This window comes from Schistosoma mansoni, chromosome W (assembly GCF_000237925.1).
Source record: "Schistosoma mansoni strain Puerto Rico chromosome W, complete genome".
Lineage (NCBI taxonomy): Eukaryota > Metazoa > Platyhelminthes > Trematoda > Strigeidida > Schistosomatidae > Schistosoma > Schistosoma mansoni.
The window spans coordinates 54,768,820-54,782,345 of record NC_031502.1 but is presented as its reverse complement, the minus strand read 5'-3'; positions in this window follow the sequence as shown (position 1 = coordinate 54,782,345).

The following is a 13,526-nucleotide window of genomic DNA, read 5'->3' as shown; positions in this document are numbered from 1 at the left end:
CTCCCTCCCTCCCCTCTCTCTCTCTCTCTATATATATATATATATATATATATAATTTATTCTCTAGGGTCACTGAAAATAATTGATGATTATTTTCGCGCATATTTTGGTTTAACTTAAAAAAAAAAGTCATTTGATTTGGTTGATTCTCATGATAATCATCATCTGTCCAAGGTCATGGGTAATAGAATACTTTAGGTCGATGTAAATGAAAGCAATTTTTACTTCTTCTTTTTTTGTTTTGTCACACACATTGAAAATAGTGTTTGTATAAAGGAAGTAAATGATGAAGTGTTATAAAATAGTTAGATTATTGTTCATCAGTTAGATGTATTTAGATCATGTACCCCCAAATGCCCTGGTATGGCCGAGAGTGGAGAGAGTCCACTCTCCGTCTTGAAATGCACTCATATGGCCACGCGTATACAACCTATACCAGGGAAGTCCTACTCAATGCCCTCTCGGGGCATTACTGTTGTTTACGAAATTGAGAGGATGAAAAGCGCTCTAACCGGGTTGGTGGACTATATACGGAGGGTCCTATCTAGAGGAGTTGGAAAACCCTGATTACAAACCAATGGTGTACATGGGCTCCACTATCCTGAAGGAACAAATGGCGTAGAAACCAATCGTTGGTCACCACCTACCATGAGACTGCATCTCCCCACGATACTCCACTGCCTTGGGTATCAGACCTTTAGTTCAAAGGCTTCGGTTGTGGCCACTTATGAAAATCACCTGTTTCAGTTTGGTCACCTGAGCAGTATCACAGACCACACACAAATCAAATAAGATTTGTGTGGCGCATATATATCTGGTGCCTCTTTTTACCAATATTTATGTGTTTAAATCAATAAATAAATAAAATTTAGATCATGATGTTGTCGTTCATATTGAAAATTCAAACTCAGTAAGTTTTGTCTGAGATGATGGGAGAGTATTTTTAGTTGAAGTTGAAGATGTTGATGTTTTTTTGGTCCCTAATTTTGGTGTTTCAGTTCCCTTCTTAAGTGCCTAATGTGTTATCCACTGAGAGACGGATTTTAGAAAGCCAGTAACAAGTCCAAGTGTGAGCATTGGCATTGGGATACGTTTGTATCCGGTCCATGAGTCTGAAATAAATTGAAACAAGCGTCTTGGACTCCAATTCTAGCCATATTCTATGTCTTCTATAAAACTGGTAACAAAATAGCTGTCTAGGCAATTGTCACTGTATGCGTATGAGCTAAGAAAGACTGATCAAAATACAGCCAAGAATCTCAATAACGGAATAGTTCAAACCTATACTTATAATGATCTAAACAAACTGTTATTAATTATGTGTTAGCTAAGCAAGTGTATCTCTGTACATTCACAGCTGAAGCTATCCATCTCTAATAAGCATCATGGACTTCTCGATTGGTTTCTTCGTTATTTTTACATTCTCCAAGATGACTATAAAGTATAAATATTTTCATAGTTGATAGCGTGAGTCTATTGAAGCTAGACCACCAGGGAAAACCTGGAAGCACTGGACGGCGTTTCGTCCTATTGTGGGACTCCTCAGCAGTGCGTATCCGCGACTAATCCATGTCTAATTTGAGACCGAAACTTGAACTAAGTATCCATTGCTTAAGATATCATAAAACCACTTGATAAAGTATGCATTGCTTACTCTACTATTAGACACTATTCAAAATGTAATAGATATGTTGTTGGGAGAAAAGTGACTGATACATTCAATGTGGAAATACTCTGACTTTTCTTGGTAATTCCCTTCCAACCAATCACAGCTGGCAAACATTTTCATTGTAACTTTTATTTGGACACTTGCGTTTTTTTCTACTTTTATGACGTACCATATGTGTGTTCCATCTTGGTTTAAGTTCAGTTATGTTAAATGACAATCTCTGAATGGCTTGGAAACGAAAAAAAATATTTAAAACTGAACTGACCAGTCTACTGGTATGTAGGTTACTTGTGAGTGTCTGAAATACTTTAACATCGCTACTATGATTATTACCTAATGACAGCTACTATGGTTCAATAGTCCAATAGCTACATTTGAAACAATGGATACTATGTTTAGATACCTATATAAATTTCAATACACTAATGCAAGTATACACGACTAACGTCTATAAATTATGCTGAATCGTACAGCTCGGATTCCGCTATTAGTCACTATTCAGTATATGCTATCAATTTGACATCAAAATGTAGGCGTAAAACAATAACGAAATAAGTGTCCACTAATTTTATCTCCCTTTGAGCATCTTTATTAAGATATTTAAAGCAAAATAAAATCAAATGTTTACAAATTACATCACTTAAAATAAGACTGATGCATCTTTATGAAACTACGTTACAAAATTGCGCTGTGACTTCATACGTATATTCCAATGTTCAGTCCTTGTTGTGTGATTTCTTCCAATGTTAGTGCTTCTACTGAGAAATGAATCAGAATACTTAAGACTTCTTAGTGTTTGTAATGAAAATAATGATAATCGTTTTATAAGATGGTGATTTGAGGTGGTCAACAGGAAACCCTGGACCTGGGTTTCGTGTTTTTTGGCACTCGTCAGCAAGGTGTACCTGTAGTCTTGAGGGAACTGGTGCTCCCTGACGGATTCAATCCCGTGTCACCCAGCTTCACAGTCAGAGACGATCAATAGCATTCGATCAGCACTAAGAAGGACTCGACACGCGACCGATCAATCAATTGTGGTTACATCTCAGTCCTACAGGAGGTCAATCACAGCCCGAATAGCTCAGTGGTGACGTCTCTGACTGTGACGCGGGATCGAATCCGTCAGGGAGCACCAGTTCCCTCAAGATTACAGGTACAGTTTGCTGATGAGTTCCAAGTAGCACAAAACCCGGATTCAGAGTTTCCTGTTGACCACCTCCAACCACCATCTTATCTCAACATAGTGCACACAGTGTCGAGCCACCTAGACTAGTGGCCACATTGCAACTTGATTGATAGCATTCGATCAGCATTAAGAAGGACTCGACGCGCATGACATTGATCACCACCCAGTGATCAATCAATTGTGATAATCGTTTTGTTTAATATTGTAATACTTACCATTCTCACCTTATTGCAGTGTAACTCGGTTGTTGAGGTAATAGGTCTTCATTGACTGGAATTGTTGGAACTTAATTAATGTGTGACCAACAATCACTTACTTAAAAACTCAATGTTATCCACCATATAGATTATTTGAAGGAAAGTTTGATGTGTCCAAACTAAGATATCGCATCTTCTTATAAAGTTATCAACGATCGGATCAGATTGGGGTCCTCACCTCCATCGTAACGTTGGATAACATGGCTCAAGTGAATTTACTCTTGGTCTCCTCTTAAAGCTTACTTTTTATAGTTGTTAAATAATGAACATTGATAACTGAATTACTGAAATGGCAACAAATTATCAACTGATCAATAGATTTTAACACTGACTTTATACATCAAGAATCTATCTATATGTAAGGACGGCCCGTCGGTAGACTCTAGGAAGCCTTAAGAAGCCCAGGAAGAGCCACAGACATTCCATCCAATCACTGCTAGGGGAATGTTCTAGAATGTCGACATGTAGCTTCCCCATTGGATGGATTAGCATGACCCCTATGTGCCTATTGGTTGACCTAAATGATGATTTACATTCAGCCAAAAAACTATAAATACACGAGATTTCTGTGCTATATTTTGACACTGATTTGGGGAATAAACTTCCTACTTACCAGTCTTTGTCTTCTCTCTTTTGCGACGTTGCGGGTTCTATCGTTCAAGTAGTCGAGTAGTTCGCGGCATATTAAGAATCAAGGCTCTAGATATAACACTATACAAGCTACTAATCATTATCAAATCAGAAGGGGTTTTGTGGAGATTTCAGTATTTTCATAGTTGAAATCATGAGTCAATTGAAGCTAGACCGGCTCAGTAGTCTATCGGTTAAGTGTTCTGGCGCGAGACTGGTACGTCCTGGGTTCGAATCTCGCTCGCGAGGCGAGATCGTGGATGCGCACTGCTGAGGAGTCCCATAATAGGACGAAACGACCGTCCAGTGCTTCCAGGTTTTCCATGGTGGTCTAGTGTCAATTGACTCATGATTTCAACTATGATAATCATTATCATTCAGAAATATTTGAATGCAAACAGTATAAACATACATACTAATGAATTTGAAAAATTCCCATATTGTGATTTAGAACAACATATATAAGCGAACAATATTGTTTTCTAAAAAAGGAACGAATCGAGCGAAGAAATTTCTTTTCAATTAGTTTTTCATCATGGCTCTACACTAATATATATATGATTTACAATAATTAAATAACACTCATGGAGTAGATACGTTACGTAATGATTATATAATGACATCGATTATAAACTAACATTAATTGGAAGAGAAGGATTAATACTAATCAAAGTTATTATTCGAAAATCAAGCGTTTGCTACGTTGCATAATATATAAAAAAGAGAAGTAAGAACTAAAAAATTTTGATGAATGGTCAGTAATATAGTAATTATGTAAGAATCAAGAGACGAATGAAGAGAATAAGTAAAATACAAAATACAAAAAATGGAAGGAATAAGATAATTGTTTACCGAAATTATGCTACAAACTCCGCTATACCGATGGCCAAGGTAGCGAGAGTGGTTGTACAAACTTCTTTTGGATACATAGGTTCGGTTTGTAGATATGAATTGCGATGGCTTCAGCTATGTGCAATAGACGAGCTCGTAAACCATGTGGTAAATTTGATGGAATATGGTAGATAACCTTAAAAGCTTTATTCAGTTCAACATGATGACCTGTGTCCACCAAGTGAGCGAGAATAGAACTCTTAATCCCCTTTATCTGTCCTTTAGTCAACCATGACGGATGGTGTTCTGTTATTCGTTGACGAACTTGCCGAATTGTACGCCCTATATAACTGGCTCCACAGGAGCAGTTGAATTGGTAAATACACATAGATGTGGCGAATTCAGGCAATCTGTCTTTATTAACAGTTCTTATTGTGGGTAACCTCTAACTCATTGTTGATAGAATCGACTGAGCAAATCTTCCTAGCTCTATTTGCCAGACATTTGACTAAATTCCTTTTATAGTAGATAGGTACGAAGCTTAAGAAGTGTGTGTACTGGCTAGATGAAGAACTTTTCCTAAACACACTTCTACTGATGGAGCCGTTCGCTTTTTTTATTAACAATACGTCAAGGAAATTTAATTTATTATCTATTTCCTCTTCACATGTGAATTTAATAGCTTGGTGTTTATTGTTTAACTGTTCGAGTAGTTCGACTTTGCCAATGTCCTGATCCACGATAATAAAAGTGTCATCAACGTACCGACAATAGAAGTCAAGCTTGTTGATAACATCTTTGAGGGGTCCATTCTCTAGTTTCGCAAGAAAAAAGTCCGCTAGGATAGGACCTAGAGGTGAACCCATCGCTATACCATCAATTTGTCTATAATATGTATTATTAAAGACAAAATGAACATTCATTGTACATTTCAAAAGTAACTCTTTAAGACTGACCTCAGGAATTCCGACATTGATTTGTTTTTCATGCAATTGTTGACACACAAAATCAATAGTCTCAGTTAGTGGAACGTTGGTGAACAGGGAAGCAACATCTAAAGATATCATCCGTTTACCACTTAAGTTCATATGTTCAATCTTCGAAATGAAATCAAAAACGTCTTTCACGCTTTTGTTGACGACTAGTTTGTGTAAGGGTTCCAGGATTTGAACTAGCCACTTTGCAGTTTTATGGTAGGGTGAATTATACATGTCTAAAACTGGACGAAGCGGAAGACCTACCTTGTGAACTTTGGGTAGACCATATAGTCGTGGCGTGTTCGATCCGGTGGGTTTAAGTGAATCGTGTATACTCGGAGTGATTATTTCTTTATTTTTTAATTCCTTTAGTGAATTAGTCAACATTTTCTCTGTTTTCATATTTATGTCTTTTACGTCGTTGAGTTGATTCAAGCCTTTTATTATTCTTATCACAACTAGCACACCTGTCATTACACTATCAATTTGTACTTTCTACTTATTATTAATTTTGATTATGTAATCTATTCCACTCTTATCATTGACTCATAAACTGCCTTGATTGGTTTAATAATTTCGTATATGCATATAAATATTACTGTATATTAGAGTAAAGCCTGATGAGGATCTAATCGAAAACAATATTGTTCGCTTATATATGTTATACTAATGAATATCTTATTACTATTGAGAATTTAACACTAATTACGATAAAGTCATACATTCACGCTACTACTACTACTACTACTACTACTACTTCAGTAAACGAGAACACGAGTGGGGACAATCGAATGTTTTTAAGCGCAAATTACAGACTATCTGACTAAATTCTGATAACCATACAATGAACAGTTAATTTGTCTCAATCTTCACTGTTCCTTCTGTAAATATCAGTTCATCTTCTCTAATTTCATTGTTCATGCATTTTCCTACCAAGTGCGCTTCATTTCAGTTCTTTCCTTATCGGTTTTCTGCCAAAATACATTCTATGTCTGACCCTCACCATATACTACTTATATGGATATAAGTAGACCACACCACACTACTACTACTACTATTTCTAATTTTAAAATGTTCATCAATAATACTATATGGTTGTTTATTTTATTTTCTATTATAAATAACCAACACATATGATGAACTCATTACCATTTATAACCAATCAGATGTTATCATTGTGTATTCAGCACAACATACTCAACATCACGCTATTATCTCACGATCTGTTTTTATGTCATTTAAGTGAATTAGAATCATCTTAACTACAAACACCTAATCAATGTTAAATATTCTGGTTAAAGTAATTATATTCATTGTTTACTGATTCATTTAAACATATAAACATTGACACAAACAGGCACTAAATACATATGTGTCACATTTCATCATTCGATTTGTGCGATGGCTGGAATACTGTCCAGGAGTCTGAATTGAAGCCGGTGTTTTTCTTAGGGTGCCACATCACGACCAACTGATCTACAGGTCTTATCCACAAGGTAGTGAGGCAACCTTAAGAGATGCAGTCACATGGTAACCGGTCACCAACAATAGGTTCATACACCATTTGTTCCCTCAGGCTCCTGGAGCCCGTATGCATCATTGGTTTCGAATCAGGGTTTTCCAACTCGCATCGGTGGATCCTCCGTGTCCAAAGACCCGGTTAAAACGCCAGACATTGGCTTTTCGTTCTCTAAATTTTGTGAACAACATCCCTGACGTTAGAAGGCGGTGAGTAGAACTACGCTGGCAATGATTGTATATGCGTGGCCGTGTGAGAGCATTTTGTGAGGGAGAGCTGACTCTCCTCACCCTCGACCGTACTAGAGCATTTGGGGGCGGAAGTAACACGCGTAAGTAAGTAAGTATTATACATAATGCCCGGTTGTACCAGACCTAATCTGAATTATATAAAATCAAATCTGCAATGATTATTTGAAGAAACGAATATAAGTTTCTTTGATCTGTAGAGTGTCAATAATCGATAAATTATTTTAAATCAAATACATCCTCACCAACTCCTGGAATATTCATTCTAAGAACGAATCTCATTGTTTCAATCGGAATTCCTTTTGTTCTCAATGAATGGATCTTTACCTACTTCATCTACAAGCTGAATAAATGTAAAATGAAGTTTTATGTGAATCAGTAAGAAACATTAAGTTTCAAAATAACTATACAAATCATATGGGAATTAACAAAGCTCCCTCAGGCATTGTAAGCAAAGATGGATAGTGACTAGCAGGTTCACTCTGGGACTCGAACCCAGTACCTTTTGCTTCGAACGCCACCGCGTTATCCAATTAGTTACTGAGCCCTGATAGCCGCTTGTTTGTGCAGTGGGGTGAAGTTTAAATTCACTTAGTATTGTTTGCTTGAATCTTCCCATTGATGTGCCAATTAGAGACTGACCAGTTGCAGTCCTAAACATCAATGGAAAGATTCAAGCAAACAATACTAAGTGAATTTAAAGTTCCCTCATGATATCAAAAACAAAAAACATATGTCATCCTGACGTTTACTAACTGATATAAAACTTTAATCTCATGTCTTCTGCTATTTTATTTACATTCACATCAAACATATTCATCCCCCTTTTTTTCATGCTCTGATAACATTGATTTCTTTTAGAATAATCTTCATACTATTTCAATATACAATACATATTACGTCATTATATGGTTACATGAATGAAGACATAGTTACTAACTAAAAGATATGTCATTAGTATGTCCATCAGTCATCTAGTTCCATGATTAGTCTATGCATACATCCATATACATATGTATGTCTGTTTGAGGAGAATCATTACTAATTATTATCATATAAATTCATTTAGTATTGTTTGTTTGAATCTTCCTATTGATGTGTTAGGACTGCAACTGGTCAGTCTCTAATTGTCATATGTGCATACTGTGCGTATTGCCTCGATATAGCCTTAATTTACAAGCGAAAGGTACTGGGTTTCGAGTCCCAGATTGAACATCAACTCTGAGATGCAGGTACATCCAGTTGACGAGTCCCAAATAGGATGAAACGCGCGTCAAACTGGATTCCACTGTTAGCCACTATCCATCTTTGCTTATTATCATATAGTTGAGTCGATCGATTTTCGATAATATTATGATTGATGTATTAATAATGATAATAATAGTGAAGCTCCCTAGTTTCATTTAGAATCGATCTCTATATCTTTATCTATCAACCTACCTACTGAATAGCCATAAATTTTCGCTTAACCAGTTTTTCTTTCAGTGAAATTATTATCACATTTCCTTTATTCCCATAGTTCATATTATATAGTTGTAAATTCTTGAAATATTTGTATGTATGAACAATGAATAAACTACTTTCTAATTAGAACATCCTATCGACAACTGTTTTTCATTCATATTGAACATCATAGTTTATGTTTTGTGGGTATGAAATGTGATCAGTAAAGATAGAGATAGTTTACTAGTATTTGGTTATAGAGATGTTCTAGGCATTTCTTGCATGTCACGGAATCATCATCACCCCGATTGCTCTGGTGCGTTCGAGGGTGGTGAGAGTCTGCTCTTCTTCTTGAAATGCTCTCACATGGCGACGCGTATAACACTGTCTGGGATGTTCACAAAATTGAGAGGATGAAACGCAAATGTCCAATGCTTTAACCGGAGGATCCATCTATGTGAGTTGGAAAAGCCTGATTCCAAACCAATGTTACACATCGGTTCCAAGATCCTGAGGGAACAAATGGTGTATGAACGTATTGTTGGTGACCAGTTACCATGTGACTGCATCTCTTAACATTGCTGCACTGCCTTGTGGATTTGATCTCTAAGTCGAAAAGAAAACGACCTGCTTCAGTTTGGGCGTCCGGGCAGTATTCCAACCACCACATAAATCGAGTGATGAAGTGTGATGCATATGTATTTAGTGTCTCTTTGTATCAATGTTTTTGTGTTTAAGTAAATAAATCGTCAAATGATTAATGTTGGAGTTAGATGCAGCGTAGTACGCAAATATGGCAAATCGATTGATAAGAATGAGTATCTGCACCAACTAAGTTAATTGAGATATATATCATGTAAGCCCGATAACCGCCTACTTCGAAGCTTAGCATTATCTGGGGAAACGGTAGTCTGGAACAAAACTAAGGACGAACAATTCAAGACATTAGATCAGTTCATTAAATCATTGACTGTTGGCCTAAGCCAGTTGGTGAGTGCGGTCTACCTAGTTGGAATCCATACGATAACCATGGTCAGAACTTTTTACTCACTTATCCTATTAGTTATTTTTCGAAACCATATGTTTTGTTTTTAATATTATTTATGTGATTACTTTGATTTCTTTACTTGTCATCTTTTCAATTTCATCTCTGTCGCTGTGCTGACATAAAGTGGGTATTTTGTAGTGAAGTGTAGTTGTGCTAAGTCATTTATAAGTGACTTACCCGCTGACACTTTGAAATATATGTGTTTAGTAAATAGTTAAGATTTCGATTTTCTGTGTCACTCCCGCGGGTATGTATCCTGTCACACACACAACACCACTGACTCAGTCAGACAGTACTATTCGAAATTGCATTTGATTCCTTAGTTCTATCTATTCACTTTTCTTTTTTTTGTTTTCAGACATCAAACATTCGTCATCAGTTATGCACGTCTTTTAGCTGCCCAGTTGTCAATCCAAGTACCACAGTCCTGTTTCTCATCTTCAATATCGAATTCACTCTCTTCTTCAACTTCTCCACTGGATTTCTCCACTCTCTTGAATTATGGATCAACTGAACTGGTTAATTATCTTCAAGAAGTATTTGTAAACTATATTCCACCAATTTTTACCCCATCTAATAAACACATTGTAACTGATGAGAATGAACCGAAACCTCAACAAACGATCACATCTACTTCGCCATCATTACCTAAAGATAACGATCATACTATTATGTCAATGAAAAGAATTATTTTCAGTAATCCTTCTCTCAATGATGATGATGGTGATGATGATTCGACAATAAAAGAAATTTGTCTAAATGAATCATTTTTAAAAATGTGTACAAATATTTTGGAAAGTTTAGGTAAACCAGAGAAATTTAAAGGTATGCCCTAATTTGTTTTGATTTTTGATAACGATGAATCTCACGTAAGGCTACTGTTCCAGAACGATAACGATGTGGTTTTTTAACACCACCAGTAGCTGGTGCACTCTTCCGCTTAGCTTTAGTGGCTAGTTGCTTCCTGGGAGCCTTTCCACCTGTACTCTTGCGGGAAATCTGCTTCATGCGTGCCATTTCTTTAAAGTGTATTTTCTATTATGGATAGCAGTGGAATCGACAATGGTGCTTTTCAGCTTCTTTGCGACTCTTTAGTTGAATGTACTTGTATTGTAGTATTCGAAAATCTCAGTATGAACATTAATGTAGAGAGAGTGATCCAGGTAAATCTAGCCGATGTCTCCTAAATAGGAAGGAACGCTCGTTCAAGATTCTGTTATTAGCTAATATTCAAAATATAATCCGTTTATAGCCATAGACCATATCGAGTCGTTCATTGAATGAATAAGTACATATACCAAAAAAGAGTTACTTACTTACGCCTGTTACCCCTCGTGGAGGAGCTTAGGCCGCCCACCAGCATTCTCCATCCAACTGTGTCCTGAGCCTTCCTTTCCAGTTAACATTCCTTTCATATCTGCTTCTATTTCCCGGTGCAATGTGTTCTTTTGCCTTCCCCTTTCCGCTTCCCTTCCGGATTCCAAGTTAGCGCTTGCCCCGTGATGCAGTTTGGGGATTTCCTTAATGTATGTCTGATCCACTTCCAATGTCTTTTCCTAATTTCCTCTTCAACTGGAAGCTGGTTTTTCCTCTCCCATAAAACGCTGTTGCTGATAGTATCCGGTCAATGGATGTTGAGTATTTTGCGTAGACAACTGTTTATAAATACTTGTACCTTCTTGACGATGGATTTAGTAGTTCTCCACGTTTCATCTTCGAACAGTAGGACTGTCTTGACGTTCGTATTGAAGATTCTCACTTTGAAGTTAGTTGACAGTTGTTTTGAGTTCCATATGTTCTTGCCAAAAAAGGTAGCCAAATTTAATCTTGAGTATCAACAATCGAGAAATATAAACACTTGTAATTGACGATGAATTACTTTAAATTATTTTTATATTCTTGAGTTTGAAGAAGTGCCTCAGTAGTTAGAAGCTATTTGACTTTCATTACTTTGAGTTTGTAATTTACAACTCCGGCCCGACTTAATTCCGTTTCAGCACACGGGCAGTATCACTAACTCGTCTATGATGATGGTAAACAGGATGATTGAATTCTCCGAATCCTTAGTTTTAAAGTGTGATCATTTTGTTAAGCTATTCGATATTGTATAATGCTTGATTCACAATATTCAAAATCCAATCAACAAGAATTCCCTTTATGCTTAAGCTTTTTATTCAATAGCATGCGTGTACACAGTCAGTCAGTCACAACATAGAACTTCGTACGTACGTACATCAGTTCGAGTTGCCATACCACATTAACACACAGATGCAGCCGTCGATTCAAATCCCATAGTGGTAGAAGTGGTAAGAGTATAAGCATTATGTGAAAGCTTATGGTTTGAAGATGTTATTGAAGGAGTATAATCCAGTGAAATAAATTTGGAAAGAGAAAAAGGATAGGGACATGAAGAATTCAGAAGATTAGAATTTGGTCGAACACAAAGAGTGGATGCACCTTCGATATTGCAAACGATTTTGAGTCATGTCATTCAAGGTCTCTAACCATCGGTTGCTATCATCTCGCGAATCCCAACCAGGTCATCTACACCTACCAACATGGCTCAGTCCACTTGTCAGAGACTTCATGAATTTGTGCCACGTTTTTGTCTGGCCGCCCCTAGCTTTCTTCCAACCTATTCCTACACCATGTAACATTGCACATCTGGGTAGTCGGTGGTTGGGCATACATAACACGTGTCCCAGCTATTTCAACTGATGAAGTTTCACTACTTCATCAATCGATTTGCCATCCTTACCTATTACCCGTTTCCTAACAATTACATTACTTACTCGATGGTCTAGTGGTTAGGACAGTGTGTGTACGCACTCTTTCTATATAGGTTATACCTTAATCATTAAAGCTTAAAGTTATACAGATGTTACCATGTATATTATGCACAAAATTGGGGTGAAATTACCCTAAATTTCAAGAATCAATGCTCATCAATTAGTATCTATGTTTTAATATCTATCTTATGGAAAACTTATTTACATATATTCATATTTGTTGTTTTTCTCGTATGTTTATGGTAAACAAATTGAAATGCAAATTCTTTTTTAACAAATTACTATCAAGATTAGGGTTTGTTTTATTTCTCTCTGGGTGTGTGTATGTGTTTGTATGTATGTATGAATTTTTAGTTAAAACACAAGAAGATATTGTATCACAAAAAGAAAAAGAGGGGAGAGGGAGAAATACATATTATTACACATATGTATACATACACACGCACATATATGGATATATAGACAATTGGCATGTTTAACCAATTTTTCCAGATGACCTAGTGACTAAAAAAAAATGTTACTGTTATATCATTGAAAATAAGTTAATAAAACATCAAAGATATACAATTACCTATGTACTTGTACGTGTTTGATCATTATAGATGACTGGCTTTCTGTTCATAATCAATATTTACTTTAGTTTAAAGATTCTCTACATTCAAACTAGTAAGTAAAGATGGATAGTGGCTAACAGTGGAATCCAGTTTGACGCGCGTTTCGTCCTATTTGCGAATCGTCAACTGGATGTACCTGCATCTCAGAGTTGGATTCCACTGCTATCCACTATCCATCTTTGCTTACAATGCTTGTGAAATAAGGCTATATCGAGGCAATACGCACAATATTCACATATGCCAATATGAGACTGATCAGTTGCAGTCCTAACACATCAATGGGAAGATTCAAACAATTAATACTGAGTGAATTTA